The following is a 15,306-nucleotide window of genomic DNA, read 5'->3' on the forward strand; positions in this document are numbered from 1 at the left end:
GATTGGGACAGTGCGAGATTGGGACAGTGTGAGATTGGGACAGAGTGAGATTGTGACAGTGTGAGATTGGGACAGTGACAGATTGGGACAGTGTGAGATTGGGACAGTGAAAGATTGGGACAGTGAGAGATTGGGACAGTGAGAGATTGGGACAGTGTGAGATTGGGACAGTGTGAGATTGGGACAGTGAGAGATTGGGACAGTGTGAGATTGGGACAGTGTGAGATTGGGACAGTGTGAGATTGGGACCGTGTGAGATTGGGACAGTGAGAGATTGGGACAGTGTGAGGTTGGGGCAGAGTGAGATTGGGACAGCGTGAGACTGGGATAGTGTGATATTGGGACAGTGTGAGATTGGGAAAGTGTGAGATTGGGACAGTGTGTGATTGGGAAAGTGTGAGATTGGGACAGTGTGAGATTGGGACAGTTAGAGATTGGGGCAGTGTGAGATTGGGACAGTGAGAGATTGGGTCAGTGTGAGATTGGGACAGTGAGAGATTGGGGCAGTGATAGATTGGGACAGTGAGAGATTGGGACAGTGTGAGATTGGGACAGTGTGAGATTGTGACAGTGTGAGATTGGGACAGTGACAGATTGGTCAATGTGAGATTGGGACAGTGAGAGATTGGGACAGTGTGAGATTGGGACAGTAAGAGATTGGGACAGTGTGAGATTGGGACAGTGTGAGATTGTGACAGTGTGAGATTGGGACAGTGAAGGATTGGGACAGTGTGAGATTGGGACAGTGAAAGATTGGGACAGTGAGAGATTGGGACAGTGAGAGATTGGGACAGTGTGAGATTGGGACAGTGTGAGATTGGGACAGTGTGAGATTTGGACAGGGTGAGATTGGGACAGTGTGAGATTGGGACAGTGTGAGATTGGGACAGTGTGAGATTGGGACAGTGAGAGATTCGGACAGTGTGAGATTGGGACAGTGTGAGATTGGGACAGTGTGAGATTGGGACAATGTGAGATTGGCACAGTGAGAGATTGGGACAGTGAGAGATTGGGGCAGTGTGAGATTCGGACAGTGTGAGAGTGGGACAGTGTGAGATTGGGACAGTGTGAGATTGGGAGAGTGTGAGATTGGGACAGTTTGAGATTGGGACAGTGTGAGGTTGGGAGAGTTTGAGATTGGGACAGTGTTAGATTGGGACAGTGTGAGATTGGGACAGTGTGAGATTGGGACAGTGAGAGATAGGACAGTGTGAGATTGGGACAGTGTGAGTTTGGGACAGTGTGAGATTGGGACAGTGTGAGATTGGGACAGTGTGAGATTGGGACAGGGTGAGATTGGGACAGTGTGAGATTGGGACAGTGAGTGATTGGGACAGTGAGAGATAGGACAGTGTGAGATTGGGACAGTGTGAGATTGGGACAGTGTGAGATCGGGACAGTGTGAGATTGGGACAGTGAGCGATTGGGGCAGTGTGAGATTGGGACAGTGACAGATTGGGACAGTGTGAGATTGGGACAGTGTGAGATTGGGACAGTTTGAGATTGGGGCAGTGTAAGCTTGGGAGAGTGAAAGGTTGGGGCAGTGTGAGATTTTACAGTGTGTGATTGGGACAGTGTGAGATTGGGACAGTGTGAGATTGGGGCAGTGTGAACTTGTGACTGTGAGAGATTGCGGCAGTTTGAGATTGGGACAGTGTGAGATTGGGACAGTGTGAGATTGGGACAGTGAGAGATTGGGACAGTGTGAGATTGGGACAGTTTGAGATTGGGACAGTGTGAGATTGGGACAGTGAGAGATTGGGACAGTGTGATATTGGGACAGTGTGAGATTGGGACAGTGTGAGATTGGGACAGTGTGAGATTGGGACAGTGAGAGATTGGGACAGTGAGAGATTGGGACAGTGAGAGATTGTGACAGTGAAAGATTGGGACAGTGTGAGATTGGGACAGTGAGAGATTGGGACAGTGTGAGATTGGGACAGTGAGAGATTGGGACAGTGCGAGATTGGGACAGTTTGAGGTTGTGACAGTGTGAGACTGGGACAGTTTGAGATTGGGACAGTGAGATTGGGACAGTGTGATGTTGGGACAGTGTGAGGTTGGGACAGTGAGAGATTGGGACAGTGTGAGTGTGGGACAGTGTGAGATTGGGACAGTGTGAGATTGGAAAGTGTGAGATTGGGACAGTGAGCGATTGGGACAGTGCGAGATTGGGGCAGTGTGAGATTGGGACAGTGTGAGATTGGGACAGTGTGAGATTGGGACAGAGTGAGATTTGGACAGGGTGAGATTGGGACAGTGTGAGATTGGGAGAGTGTGAGATTGGGACTGTGTGAGATTGGGACAGTGAGAGATTCGGACAGTGTGAGATTGGGACAGTGTGAGATTGGGACAGTGTGAGATTGGGACAATGTGAGATTGGGACAGTGAGAGATTGGGACATTGGGAGATTGGGGCAGTGTGAGATTCGGACAGTGTGAGAGTGGGACAGTGTAAGATTGGGACAGCGTGAGATAGGGAGAGTGTGAGATTGGTACAGTTTGAGATTGGGACAGAGTGACGTCGGGAGAGTTTGAGATTGGGACAGTGTTAGATTGGGACAGTGTGAGATTGGGACAGTGAGAGATTGGGGCAGTGAGAGATAGGACAGTGTCAGATTGGGACAGTGTGAGTTTGGGACAGTGTGAGATTGGGACAGTGTGAGATTGGGACAGTGTGAGATTGGGACAGTGTGAGATTGGGACAGTGTGAGATCGGGACAGTGTGAGATTGGGACAGTGAGCGATTGGGGCAGTGTGAGATTGGGACTGTGAGAGATTGGGACAGTGTGAGATTGGGAAAGTGTGAGATTGGGACAGTTTGAGATTGGGGCAGTGTAAGCTTGGGACAGTGAGAGATTGGGGCAGTGTGAGATTTTACAGTGTGAGATTGGGACAGTGTGAGATTGGGACAGTGTGAGATTGGGGCAGTGTGAGCTTGGGACTGTGAGAGAATGCGGCAGTTTGAGATTGGGTCAGTGTGAGATTGGGACAGTGTGAGATTGGGACAGTGTGAGATTGGGAAAGTGAGAGATTGGGACAGTGAGAGATTGGGACAGTGTGAGATTGGGACAGTGTGAGATTGGGACAGTGTGAGATTGGGACAGTGAGATTGGGACCGTGAGAGATTGGGACAGTGAGAGATTGGGACAGTGTGAGATTGGGACAGTGTGAGATTGGGAGAGTGTGAGATTGGGACAGTGAGAGATTGGGACATTGTGAGATTGGGACAGTGAGAGATTGGGACAGTGTGAGAATGGGACAGTGTGAGATTGAGACAGTGTGAGATTGGGGCAGTTAAAGATTGGGACAGTGTGAGATTGGGACAGTGTGAGATTGGGACAGTGTGAGATTGGGGCAGTGTGAGATTGGGGCAGTGTGAGATTAGAACAGTGTGAGATTGGGGCAGTGTGAGATTGGGACAGTGAGAGTTTGGGACAGTGAGAGATTGGGACAGTGTGAGATTGGGGCAGTGTGAGATTGGGACAGTGTGAGATTGGGACAGTGTGAGATTGGGACAGTGCGAGATTGGGACAGTGAGAGATTGGGACAGTGTGGGATTGGGACAGTGTGAGATTGGGACAGTGAGAGATTGGGACAGTGTGAGATTGGGAAAGTGTGAGATTGGTACAGTGTGAGATTGGGAAAGTGTGAGATTGGGACAGTGTGAGATTGGGACAGTTTGAGATTGGGACAGTGTGAGATTGGGAAAGTGTGAGATTGGGACAGTGTGAGATTGGGAAAGTGTGAGATTGGGACAGTGTGAGATTGGGACAGTGTGAGATTGGGAAAGTGTGAGATTGGGACAGTGTGAGATTGGGAAAGTTTGAGATTGGGACAGTTTGAGATTGGGACAGTGAGAAATTGGGCCAGTGTTAGATTGGGACATTGTGAGATTGGGACACTGAGAGATTGGGACAGTGAGAAATTGGGACAGTGAGAGATTGGGAGAGTGTGAGATTGGGACAGTGAGAAATTGGAACAGTGTGAGATTGGGACAGTGTGAGATTTGGGCAGTGTGAGATTGGGGCAGTGTGCGAATGGGGCTGTGTGAGATTGGGACAGTGTGAGATTGGTACAGTGTGAGATTGGGTCAGTGTGAGAATGGGACAGAGTGAGATTGGGACAGTTTGTGATTGGGACAGTGTGAGATTGGGACAGTGTGAGATTGGGACAGTGTGAGATTGGGACAGTGAGAGATTGGGACAGTGTGAGATTGGGACAGTGTGAGATTGGGACAGTGAGTGATTCGGACAGTGAGAGATAGGACAGTGTGAGATTGGGACAGTGTGAGATTGGGACAGTGTGAGATCGGGACAGTGTGAGATTGGGACAGTGAGCGATTGGGGCAGTGTGAGATTGGGACTGTGAGAGATTGGGACAGTTTGAGATTGGGAAAGTGTGAGATTGAGACAGTTTGAGATTGGGGCAGTGTAAGCTTGGGCCAGTGAGAGATTGGGGCAGTGTGAGATTTTACAGTGTGAGATTGGGACAGTGTGAGATTGGGACAGTGTGAGATTGGGGCAGTGTGAGCTTGGGACTGTGAGAGAATGCGACAGTTTGAGATTGGGTCAGTGTGAGATTGGGACAGTGTGAGATTGGGACAGTGTGAGATTGGGACAGTGAGAGATTGGGACAGTGAGAGATTGGGACAGTGTGAGATTGGGACAGTGTGAGATTGGGACAGTGTGAGATTGGGACAGTGAGATTGGGACAGTGAGAGATTGGGACAGTGAGAGATTGGGACAGTGTGAGATTGGGAAAGTGTGAGATTGGGAGAGTGTGAGATTGGGACAGTGAGAGATTGGGACATTGTGAGATTGGGACAGTGAGAGATTGGGACAGTGTGAGAATGGGACAGTGTGAGATTGTGACAGTGTGAGATTGGGGCAGTGAAAGATTGGGACAGTGTGAGATTGGGACAGTTTGAGATTGGGACAGTGTGAGATTGGGGCAGTGTGAGATTGGGGCAGTGTGAGATTAGAACAGTGTGAGATTGGGGCAGTGTGAGATTGGGACAGTGAGAGTTTGGGACAGTGAGAGATTGGGACAGTTTCAGATTGGGGCAGTGTGAGATTGGGACAGTGTGAGATTGGGACAGTGTGAGATTGGGACAGTGCGAGATTGGGACAGTGAGAGATTGGGACAGTGTGGGATTGGGACAGTGTGAGATTGGGACAGTGAGAGATTGGGACAGTTTGAGATTGGGAAAGTGTGAGATTTGTACAGTGTGAGATTGGGAAAGTGTGAGATTGGGACAGTGTGAGATTGGGACAGTTTGAGATTGGGACAGTGTGAGATTGGGAAAGTATGAGATTGGGACAGTGTGAGATTGGGAAAGTGTGAGATTGGGACAGTGTGAGATTGGGACAGTGTGAGATTGGGAAAGTGTGAGATTGGGACAGTGTGAGATTGGGAAAGTTTGAGATTGGGACAGTGTGAGATTGGGACAGTGAGAAATTGGGCCAGTGTTAGATTGGGACATTGTGAGATTGGGACACTGAGAGATTGGGACAGTGAGAGATTGGGACAGTGAGAGATTGGGACAGTGTGAGATTGGGACAGTGAGAAATTGGAACAGAGTGAGATTTGGACAGTGTGAGATTTGGGCAGTGTGAGATTGGGGCAGTGTGCGAATGGGGCTGTGTGAGATTGGGACAGTGTGAGATTGGTACAGTGTGAGATTGGGTCAGTGTGAGAATGGGACAGAGTGAGATTGGGACAGTGTGTGATTGGGACAGTGTGAAATTGGGACAATGAGAGATTGGGCCAGTGTGAGAATGGGACAGTGAGAGATTGGGACAGTCTGAGATTGGGACAGTGCGAGATTGGGACAGTGTGAGATTGGGACAGAGTGAGATTGTGACAGTGTGAGATTGGGACAGTGAAAGATTGGGACAGTGTGAGATTGGAACAGTGAGAGATTGGGACAGTGTGAGATTGGGACAGTGTGAGATTGGGACAGTGTGAGATTGGGACAGTGAGAGATTGGGACAGTGTGAGATTGGGACAGTGTGAGATTGGGACAGTGTGAGATTGGGACCGTGTGAGATTGGGACAGTGAGAGATTGGGACAGTGTGAGGTTGGGGCAGAGTGAGATTGGGACAGCGTGAGACTGGGACAGTGTGATATTGGGACAGTGAGAGATTGGGACAGTGAGAGAATGGGACAGTGTGAGATTGGCACAGTGTGAGATTGGGACAGTGTGAGATTGGGAAAGTGTGAGATTGGGACAGTGTGAGATTGGGACAGTTAGAGATTGGGGCAGTGTGAGATTGGGACAGTGAGAGATTGGGACAGTGCAAGATTGGGACAGTGAGAGATTGGGGCAGTGAGAGATTGGGACAGTGAGAGATTGGGACAGTGTGAGATTGGGACAGTGTGAGATTGTGACAGTTTGAGATTGGGACAGTGACAGATTGGGACAATGTGAGATTGGGACAGTGCGAGATTGGGACAGTGTGAGATTGGGACAGTAAGAGATTGGGACAGTGTGAGATTGGGACAGTGTGAGATTGTGACAGTGTGAGATTGGGACAGTGAAGGATTGGGACAGTGTGAGATTGGGACAGTGAAAGATTGGGACAGTGAGAGATTGGGACAGTGAGAAAATGGGACAGTGTGAGGTTGGGACAGTGTGAGATTGGGAGAGTGTGAGATTGGGACAGTGAGAGATTTGGACATTGTGAGATTGGGACAGTGAGAGATTGGGACAGTTTGAGAATGGGACAGTGTGAGATTGTGACAGTGTGAGATTGGGGCAGTGAAAGATTGGGACAGTGTGAGATTGGGACAGTGTGAGATTGGGACAGTGTGAGATTGGAGCAGTGTGAGATTGGGGCAGTGTGAGATTGGAACAGTGTGAGATTGGGGCAGTGTGAGATTGGGACAGTGAGAGTTTGGGACAGTGAGAGATTGGGACAGTGTGAGATTGGGGCAGTGTGAGATTGGGACAGTGTGAGATTGGGACAGTGTGAGATTGGGAAAGTGTGAGATTGGGACAGTGCGAGATTGGGACAGTGAGAGATTGGGACAGTGTGGGATTGGGACAGTGTGAGATTGGGACAGTGAGAGATTGGGACAGTGTGAGATTGGGAAAGTGTGAGATTGGTACAGTGTGAGATTGGGAAAGTCTGAGATTGGGACAGTGTGAGATTGGAACAGTTTGAGATTGGGACAGTGTGAGATTGGGAAAGTGTGAGATTGGGACAGTGTGAGATTGGGAAAGTGTGAGATTGGGACAGTGTGAGATTGGGACAGTGTGAGATTGGGAAAGTGTGAGATAGGGACAGTGTGAGATTGGGAAAGTTTGAGATTGGGACAGTGTGAGATTGGGACAGTGAGAAATTGGGACAGTTTTAGATTGGCACATTGTGAGATTGGGACAGTGAGAGATTGGGACAGTGAGAGATTGGGACAGTGAGAGATTGGGACAGTGTGAGATTGGGACAGTGAGAAATTGGGACAGTGTGAGATTGGGACAGTGTGAGATTTGGGCAGTGTGAGATTGGGGCAGTGTGCGAATGGGGCTGTGTGAGATTGGGACAGTGTGAGATTGGTACAGTGTGAGATTGGGTCAGTGTGAGAATGGGACAGAGTGAGATTGGGACAGTGTGTGATTGGGACAGTGTGAGATTGGGACAGTGTGAGATTGGGACAGTGTGAGATTGGGACAGTGAGAGATTGGGACAGTGTGAGATTGGGACAGTGTGAGATTGGGACAGTGTGAGATTGGGCCAGTGTGAGATTGGGACAGTGAGAGATTGGGACAGTGTGAGATTGGGACAGTGCGAGATTGGGACAGTGTGAGATTGGGACAGAGTGAGATTGTGACAGTGTGAGATTGGGACAGTGAAAGATTGGGACAGTGTGAGATTGGGACAGTGAAAGATTGGGAGAGTGAGAGATTGGGACAGTGAGAGATTGGGACAGTGTGAGATTGGGACAGTGTGAGATTGGGACAGTGAGAGATTGGGACAGTGTGAGATTGGGACAGTGTGAGATTGGGACAGTGTGAGATTGGGACCGTGTGAGATTGGGACAGTGAGAGATTGGGACAGTGTGAGGTTGGGGCAGAGTGAGATTGGGACAGCGTGAGACTGGGACAGTGTGATATTGGGACAGTGTGAGATTGGGAAAGTGTGAGATTGGGACAGTGTGTGATTGGGAAAGTGTGAGATTGGGACAGTGTGAGATTGGGACAGTTAGAGATTGGGGCAGTGTGAGATTGGGACAGTGAGAGATTGGGACAGTGTGAGATTGGAACAGTGAGAGATTGGGGCAGTGAGAGATTGGGACAGTGAGAGATTGGGACAGTGTGAGATTGGGACAGTGTGAGATTGTGACAGTGTGAGATTGGGACAGTGACAGATTGGGACAATGTGAGATTGGGACAGTGAGAGATTGGGACAGTGTGAGATTGGGACAGTAAGAGATTGGGACAGTGTGAGATTGGGACAGTGTGAGATTGTGACAGTGTGAGATTGGGACAGTGAAGGATTGGGACAGTGTGAGATTGGGACAGTGACAGATTGGGACAGTGAGAGATTGGGACAGTGAGAGATTGGGACAGTGTGAGGTTGGGACAGTGTGAGATTGGGAGAGTGTGAGATTGGGACAGTGAGAGATTGTGACATTGTGAGATTGGGACAGTGAGAGATTGGGACTGTGTGAGAATGGGACAGTGTGAGATTGTGACAGTGTGAGATTGGGGCAGTGAAAGATTGGGACAGTGTAAGGTTGGGACAGTGTGAGATTGGGAGAGTGTGAGATTGGGACAGTGAGAGATTGGGACATTGTGAGATTGGGACAGTGAGAGATTGGGACAGTGAGAGATTGGGACAGTGTGAGATTGGGACAGTGAGAAATTGGAACAGAGTGAGATTGGGACAGTGTGAGATTTGGGCAGTGTGAGATTGGGGCAGTGTGCGAATGGGGCTGTGTGAGATTGGGACAGTGTGAGATTGGTACAGTGTGAGATTGGGTCAGTGTGAGAATGGGACAGAGTGAGATTGGGACAGTGTGTGATTGGGACAGTGTGAAATTGGGACAATGAGAGATTGGGACAGTGTGAGATTGGGACAGTGTGAGATTGGGACAGTGAGAGATTGGGCCAGTGTGAGAATGGGACAGTGAGAGATTGGGACAGTCTGAGATTGGGACAGTGCGAGATTGGGACAGTGTGAGATTGGGACAGAGTGAGATTGTGACAGTGTGAGATTGGGACAGTGAAAGATTGGGACAGTGTGAGATTGGGACAGTGAGAGATTGGGAATGTGTGAGATTGGGACAGTGTGAGATTGGGACAGTGTGAGATTGGGACAGTGAGAGATTGGGACAGTGTGAGATTGGGACAGTGTGAGATTGGGACAGTGTGAGATTGGGACCGTGTGAGATTGGGACAGTGAGAGATTGGGACAGTGTGAGGTTGGGGCAGAGTGAGATTGGGACAGCGTGAGACTGGGACAGTGTGATATTGGGACAGTGAGAGATTGGGACAGTGAGAGATTGGGACAGTGTGAGATTGGCACAGTGTGAGATTGGGACAGTGTGAGATTGGGAAAGTGTGAGATTGGGACAGTGTGAGATTGGGACAGTTAGAGATTGGGGCAGTGTGAGATTGGGACAGTGAGAGATTGGGACAGTGTGAGACTGGGACAGTGAGAGATTGGGGCAGTGAGAGATTGGGACAGTGAGAGATTGGGACAGTGTGAGATTGGGACAGTGTGAGATTGTGACAGTGTGAGATTGGGACAGTGACAGATTGGGACAATGTGAGATTGGGACAGTGAGAGATTGGGACAGTGTGAGATTGGGACAGTAAGAGATTGGGACAGTGTGAGATTGGGACAGTGTGAGATTGTGACAGTGTGAGATTGGGACAGTGAAGGATTGGGACAGTGTGAGATTGGGACAGTGAAAGATTGGGACAGTGAGAGATTGGGACAGTGAGAGATTGGGACAGTGTGAGGTTGGGACAGTGTGAGATTGGGAGAGTGTGAGATTGGGACAGTGAGAGATTGGGACATTGTGAGATTGGGACAGTGAGAGATTGGGACAGTGTGAGAATGGGACAGTGTGAGATTGTGACAGTGTGAGATTGGGGCAGTGAAAGATTGGGACAGTGTGAGATTGGGACAGTGTGAGATTGGGACAGTGTGAGATTGGAGCAGTGTGAGATTGGGGCAGTGTGAGATTGGAACAGTGTGAGATTGGGGCAGTATGAGATTGGGACAGTGAGAGTTTGGGACAGTGAGAGATTGGGACAGTGTGAGATTGGGGCAGTGTGAGATTGGGACAGTGTGAGATTGGGACAGTGTGAGATTGGGACAGTGTGAGATTGGGACAGTGCGAGATTGGGACAGTGAGAGATTGGGACAGTGTGGGATTGGGACAGTGTGAGATTGGGACAGTGAGAGATTGGGACAGTGTGAGATTGGGAAAGTGTGAGATTGGTACAGTGTGAGATTGGGAAAGTGTGAGATTGGGACAGTGTGAGATTGGAACAGTTTGAGATTGGGACAGTGTGAGATTGGGAAAGTGTGAGATTGGGACAGTGTGAGATTGGGAAAGTGTGAGATTGGGACAGTTTGAGATTGGGACAGTGTGAGATTGGGAAAGTGTGAGATAGGGACAGTGTGAGATTGGGAAAGTTTGAGATTGGGACAGTGTGAGATTGGGACAGTGAGAAATTGGGACAGTTTTAGATTGGCACATTGTGAGATTGGGACAGTGAGAGATTGGGACAGTGAGAGATTGGGACAGTGAGAGATTGGGACAGTGTGAGATTGGGACAGTGAGAAATTGGGACAGTGTGAGATTGGGACAGTGTGAGATTTGGGCAGTGTGAGATTGGGGCAGTGTGCGAATGGGGCTGTTTGAGATTGGGACAGTGTGAGATTGGTACAGTGTGAGATTGGGTCAGTGTGAGAATGGGACAGAGTGAGATTGGGACAGTGTGTGATTGGGACAGTGTGAGATTGGGACAGTGTGAGATTGGGACAGTGTGAGATTGGGACAGTGAGAGATTGGGACAGTGTGAGATTGGGACAGTGTGAGATTGGGACAGTGTGAGATTGGGCCAGTGTGAGATTGGGACAGTGAGAGATTGGGACAGTGTGAGATTGGGACAGTGCGAGATTAGGACAGTGTGAGATTGGGACAGAGTGAGATTGTGACAGTGTGAGATTGGGACAGTGAAAGATTGGGACAGTGTGAGATTGGGACAGTGAAAGATTGGGACAGTGAGAGATTGGGACAGTGAGAGATTGGGACAGTTTGAGATTGGGACAGTGTGAGATTGGGACAGTGAGAGATTGGGACAGTGTGAGATTGGGACAGTGTGAGATTGGGACAGTGTGAGATTGGGACCGTGTGAGATTGGGACAGTGAGAGATTGGGACAGTGTGAGGTTGGGGCAGAGTGAGATTGGGACAGCGTGAGACTGGGACAGTGTGATATTGGGACAGTGTGAGATTGGGAAAGTGTGAGATTGGGACAGTGTGTGAATGGGAAAGTGTGAGATTGGGACAGTGTGAGATTGGGACAGTTAGAGATTGGGGCAGTGTGAGATTGGGACAGTGAGAGATTGGGACAGTGTGAGATTGGAACAGTGAGAGATTGGGGCAGTGAGAGATTGGGACAGTGAGAGATTGGGACAGTGTGAGATTGGGACAGTGTGAGATTGTGACAGTGTGAGATTGGGACAGTGACAGATTGGGACAATGTGAGATTGGGACAGTGAGAGATTGGGACAGTGTGAGATTAGGACAGTAAGAGATTGGGACAGTGTGAGATTGGGACTGTGTGAGATTGTGACAGTGTGAGATTGGGACAGTGAAGGATTGGGACAGTGTGAGATTGGGACAGTGAAAGATTGGGACAGTGAGAGATTGGGACAGTGAGAGATTGGGACAGTGTGAGGTTGGGACAGTGTGAGATTGGGAGAGTGTGAGATTGGGACAGTGAGAGATTGGGACATTGTGAGATTGGGACAGTGAGAGATTGGGACAGTGTGAGAATGGGAAAGTGTGAGATTGTGACAGTGTGAGATTGGGGCAGTGAAAGATTGGGACAGTGTGAGATTGGGACAGTGTGAGATTGGGACAGTGTGAGATTGGGGCAGTGTGAGATTGGGGCAGTGTGAGATTGGAACAGTGTGAGATTGGGGCAGTGAGATTGGGACAGTGAGAGTTTGGGACAGTGAGAGATTGGGACAGTGTGATATTGGGGCAGTGTGAGATTGGGACAGTGTGAGATTGGGACAGTGTGAGATTGGGACAGTGTGAGATTGGGACAGTGCGAGATTGGGACAGTGAGAGATTGGGACAGTGTGGGATTGGGACAGTGTGAGATTGGGACAGTGAGAGATTGGGACAGTGTGAGATTGGGAAAGTTTGAGATTGGTACAGTGTGAGATTGGGAAAGTGTGAGATTGGGACAGTGTGAGTTTGGGACAGTTTGAGATTGGGACAGTGTGAGATTGGGAAAGTGTGAGATTGGGACAGTGTGAGATTGGGAAAGTGTGAGATTGGGACAGTGTGAGATTGGGACAGTGTGAGATTGGGAAAGTGTGAGATTAGGACAGTGTGAGATTGGGAAAGTTTGAGATTGGGACAGCGTGAGATTGGGACAGTGAGAAATTGGGCCAGTATTAGATTGGGACATTGTGAGATTGGGACACTGAGAGATTGGGACAGTGAGAGATTGGGACAGTGAGAGATTGGGACAGTGTGAGATTGGGACAGTGAGAAATTGGGACAGTGTGAGATTGGGACAGTGTGAGATTTGGGCAGTGTTAGATTGGGGCAGTGTGCGAATGGGGCTGTGTGAGATTGGGACAGTGTGAGATTGGTACAGTGTGAGATTGGGTCAGTGTGAGAATGGGACAGAGTGACATTGGGACAGTGTGTGATTGGGACAGTGTGAGATTGGGACAGTGTGAGATTGGGACAGTGTGAGATTGGGACAGTGAGAGATTGGGACAGTGTGAGATTGGGACTGTGTGAGATTGGGACAGTGTGAGATTGGGCCAGTGTGAGATTGGGACAGTGAGAGATTGGGACAGTGTGAGATTGGGGCATTGCGAGATTGGGACAGTGTGAGATTGGGACAGAGTGAGATTGTGACAGTGTGAGATTGGGACAGTGAAAGATTGGGACAGTGTGAGATTGGGACAGTGAAAGATTGGGACAGTGAGAGATTGGGACAGTGAGAGATTGGGACAGTGTGAGATTGGGACAGTGTGAGATTGGGACAGTGTGAGATTGGGACAGTGAGAGATTGGGACAGTGTGAGATTGGGACAGTGTGAGATTGGGACAGTGTGAGATTGGGACCGTGTGAGATTGGGACAGTGAGAGATTGGGACAGTGTGAGGTTGGGGCAGAGTGAGATTGGGACAGCGTGAGACTGGGACAGTGTGATATTGGGACAGTGTGAGATTGGGAAAGTGTGAGATTGGGACAGTGTGAGATTGGGAAAGTGTGAGATTGGGACAGTGTGAGATTGGGACAGTTAGAGATTGGGGCAGTGTGAGATTGGGACAGTGAGAGATTGGGACAGTGTGAGATTGTGACATGTGAGATTGGGACAGTGACAGATTGGGACAATGTGAGATTGGGACAGTGAGAGATTGGGGCAGTGTGAGAATGGGACAGTAAGAGATTGGGACAGTGAGATTGGGACAGTGAAGGATTGGGACAGTGTGAGATTGGGACAGTGAAAGATTGGGACAGTGAGAGATTGGGACAGTGTGAGGTTGGGACAGTGTGAGATTGGGAGAGTGTGAGATTGGGACAGTGAGAGATTGGGACATTGTGAGATTGGGACAGTGAGAGATTGGGACAGTGTGAGAATGGGACAGTGTGAGATTGTGACAGTGTGAGATTGGGGCAGTGAAAGATTGGGACAGTGTGAGATTGGGACAGTGTGAGATTGGGACAGTGTGAGATTGGGGCAGTGTGAGATTGGGGCAGTGTGAGATTGGAACAGTGTGAGATAGTGGCAGTGTGAGATTGGGACAGTGAGAGTTTGGGACAGTGAGAGATTGGGACAGTGTGAGATTGGGGCAGTGTGAGATTGGGACAGTGTGAGATTGGGACAGTGTGAGATTGGGACAGTGTGAGATTGGGACAGTGCGAGATTGGGACAGTGAGAGATTGGGACAGTGTGGGATTGGGACAGTGTGAGATTGGGAAAGTGTGAGATTGGTACAGTGTGAGATTGGGAAAGTGTGAGATTGGGACAGTGTGAGATTGGGACAGTTTGAGATTGGGACAGTGTGAGATTGGGAAAGTGTGAGATTGGGACAGTGTGAGATTGGGAAAGTGTGAGATTGGGACAGTGTGAGATTGGGACAGTGTGAGATTGGGAAAGTGTGAGATTCGGACAGTGTGAGATTGGGAAAGTTTGAGATTGGGACAGTGTGAGATTGGGACAGTGAGAAATTGGGCCAGTGTTAGATTGGGACATTGTGAGATTGGGACACTGAGAGATTGGGACAGTGAGAGATTGGGACAGTGAGAGATTGGGACAGTGTGAGATTGGGACAGTGAGAAATTGGGACAGTGTGAGATTGGGACAGTGTGAGATTTGGGCAGTGTGAGATTGGGGCAGTGTGCGAATGGGGCTGTGTGAGATTGGGACAGTGTGAGATTGGTACAGTGTGAGATTGGGTCAGTGTGAGAATGGGACAGAGTGACATTGGGACAGTGTGTGATTGGGACAGTGTGAGATTGGGACAGTGTGAGATTGGGACAGTGTGAGATTGGGACAGTGAGAGATTGGGACAGTGTGAGATTGGGACAGTGTGAGATTGGGACAGTGTGAGATTGGGCCAGTGTGAGATTGGGACAGTGAGAGATTGGGACAGTGTGAGATTGGGACAGTGCGAGATTGGGACAGTGTGAGATTGGGACAGAGTGAGATTGTGACAGTGTGAGATTGGGACAGTGAAAGATTGGGACAGTGTGAGATTGGGACAGTGAAAGTTTGGGACAGTGAGAGATTGGGACAGTGAGAGATTGGGACAGTGTGAGACTGGGACAGTGTGAGATTGGGACAGTGTGAGATTGGGACAGTGAGAGATTGGGACAGTGTGAGATTGGGACAGTGTGAGATTGGGACAGTGTGAGACTGGGACCGTGTGAGATTGGGACAGTGAGAGATTGGGACAGTGTGAGGTTGGGGCAGAGTGAGATTGGGACAGCGTGAGACTGGGACAGTGTGATATTGGGACAGTGAGAGATTGGGACAGTGAGAGATTGGGACAGTGTGAGATTGGCACAGTGTGAGATTGGGACAGTGT

This window comes from Somniosus microcephalus, chromosome 27 (assembly GCF_052327205.1).
Source record: "Somniosus microcephalus isolate GS21.2 chromosome 27, FLI_Smic_1.0, whole genome shotgun sequence".
NCBI lineage: Eukaryota > Metazoa > Chordata > Chondrichthyes > Squaliformes > Somniosidae > Somniosus > Somniosus microcephalus.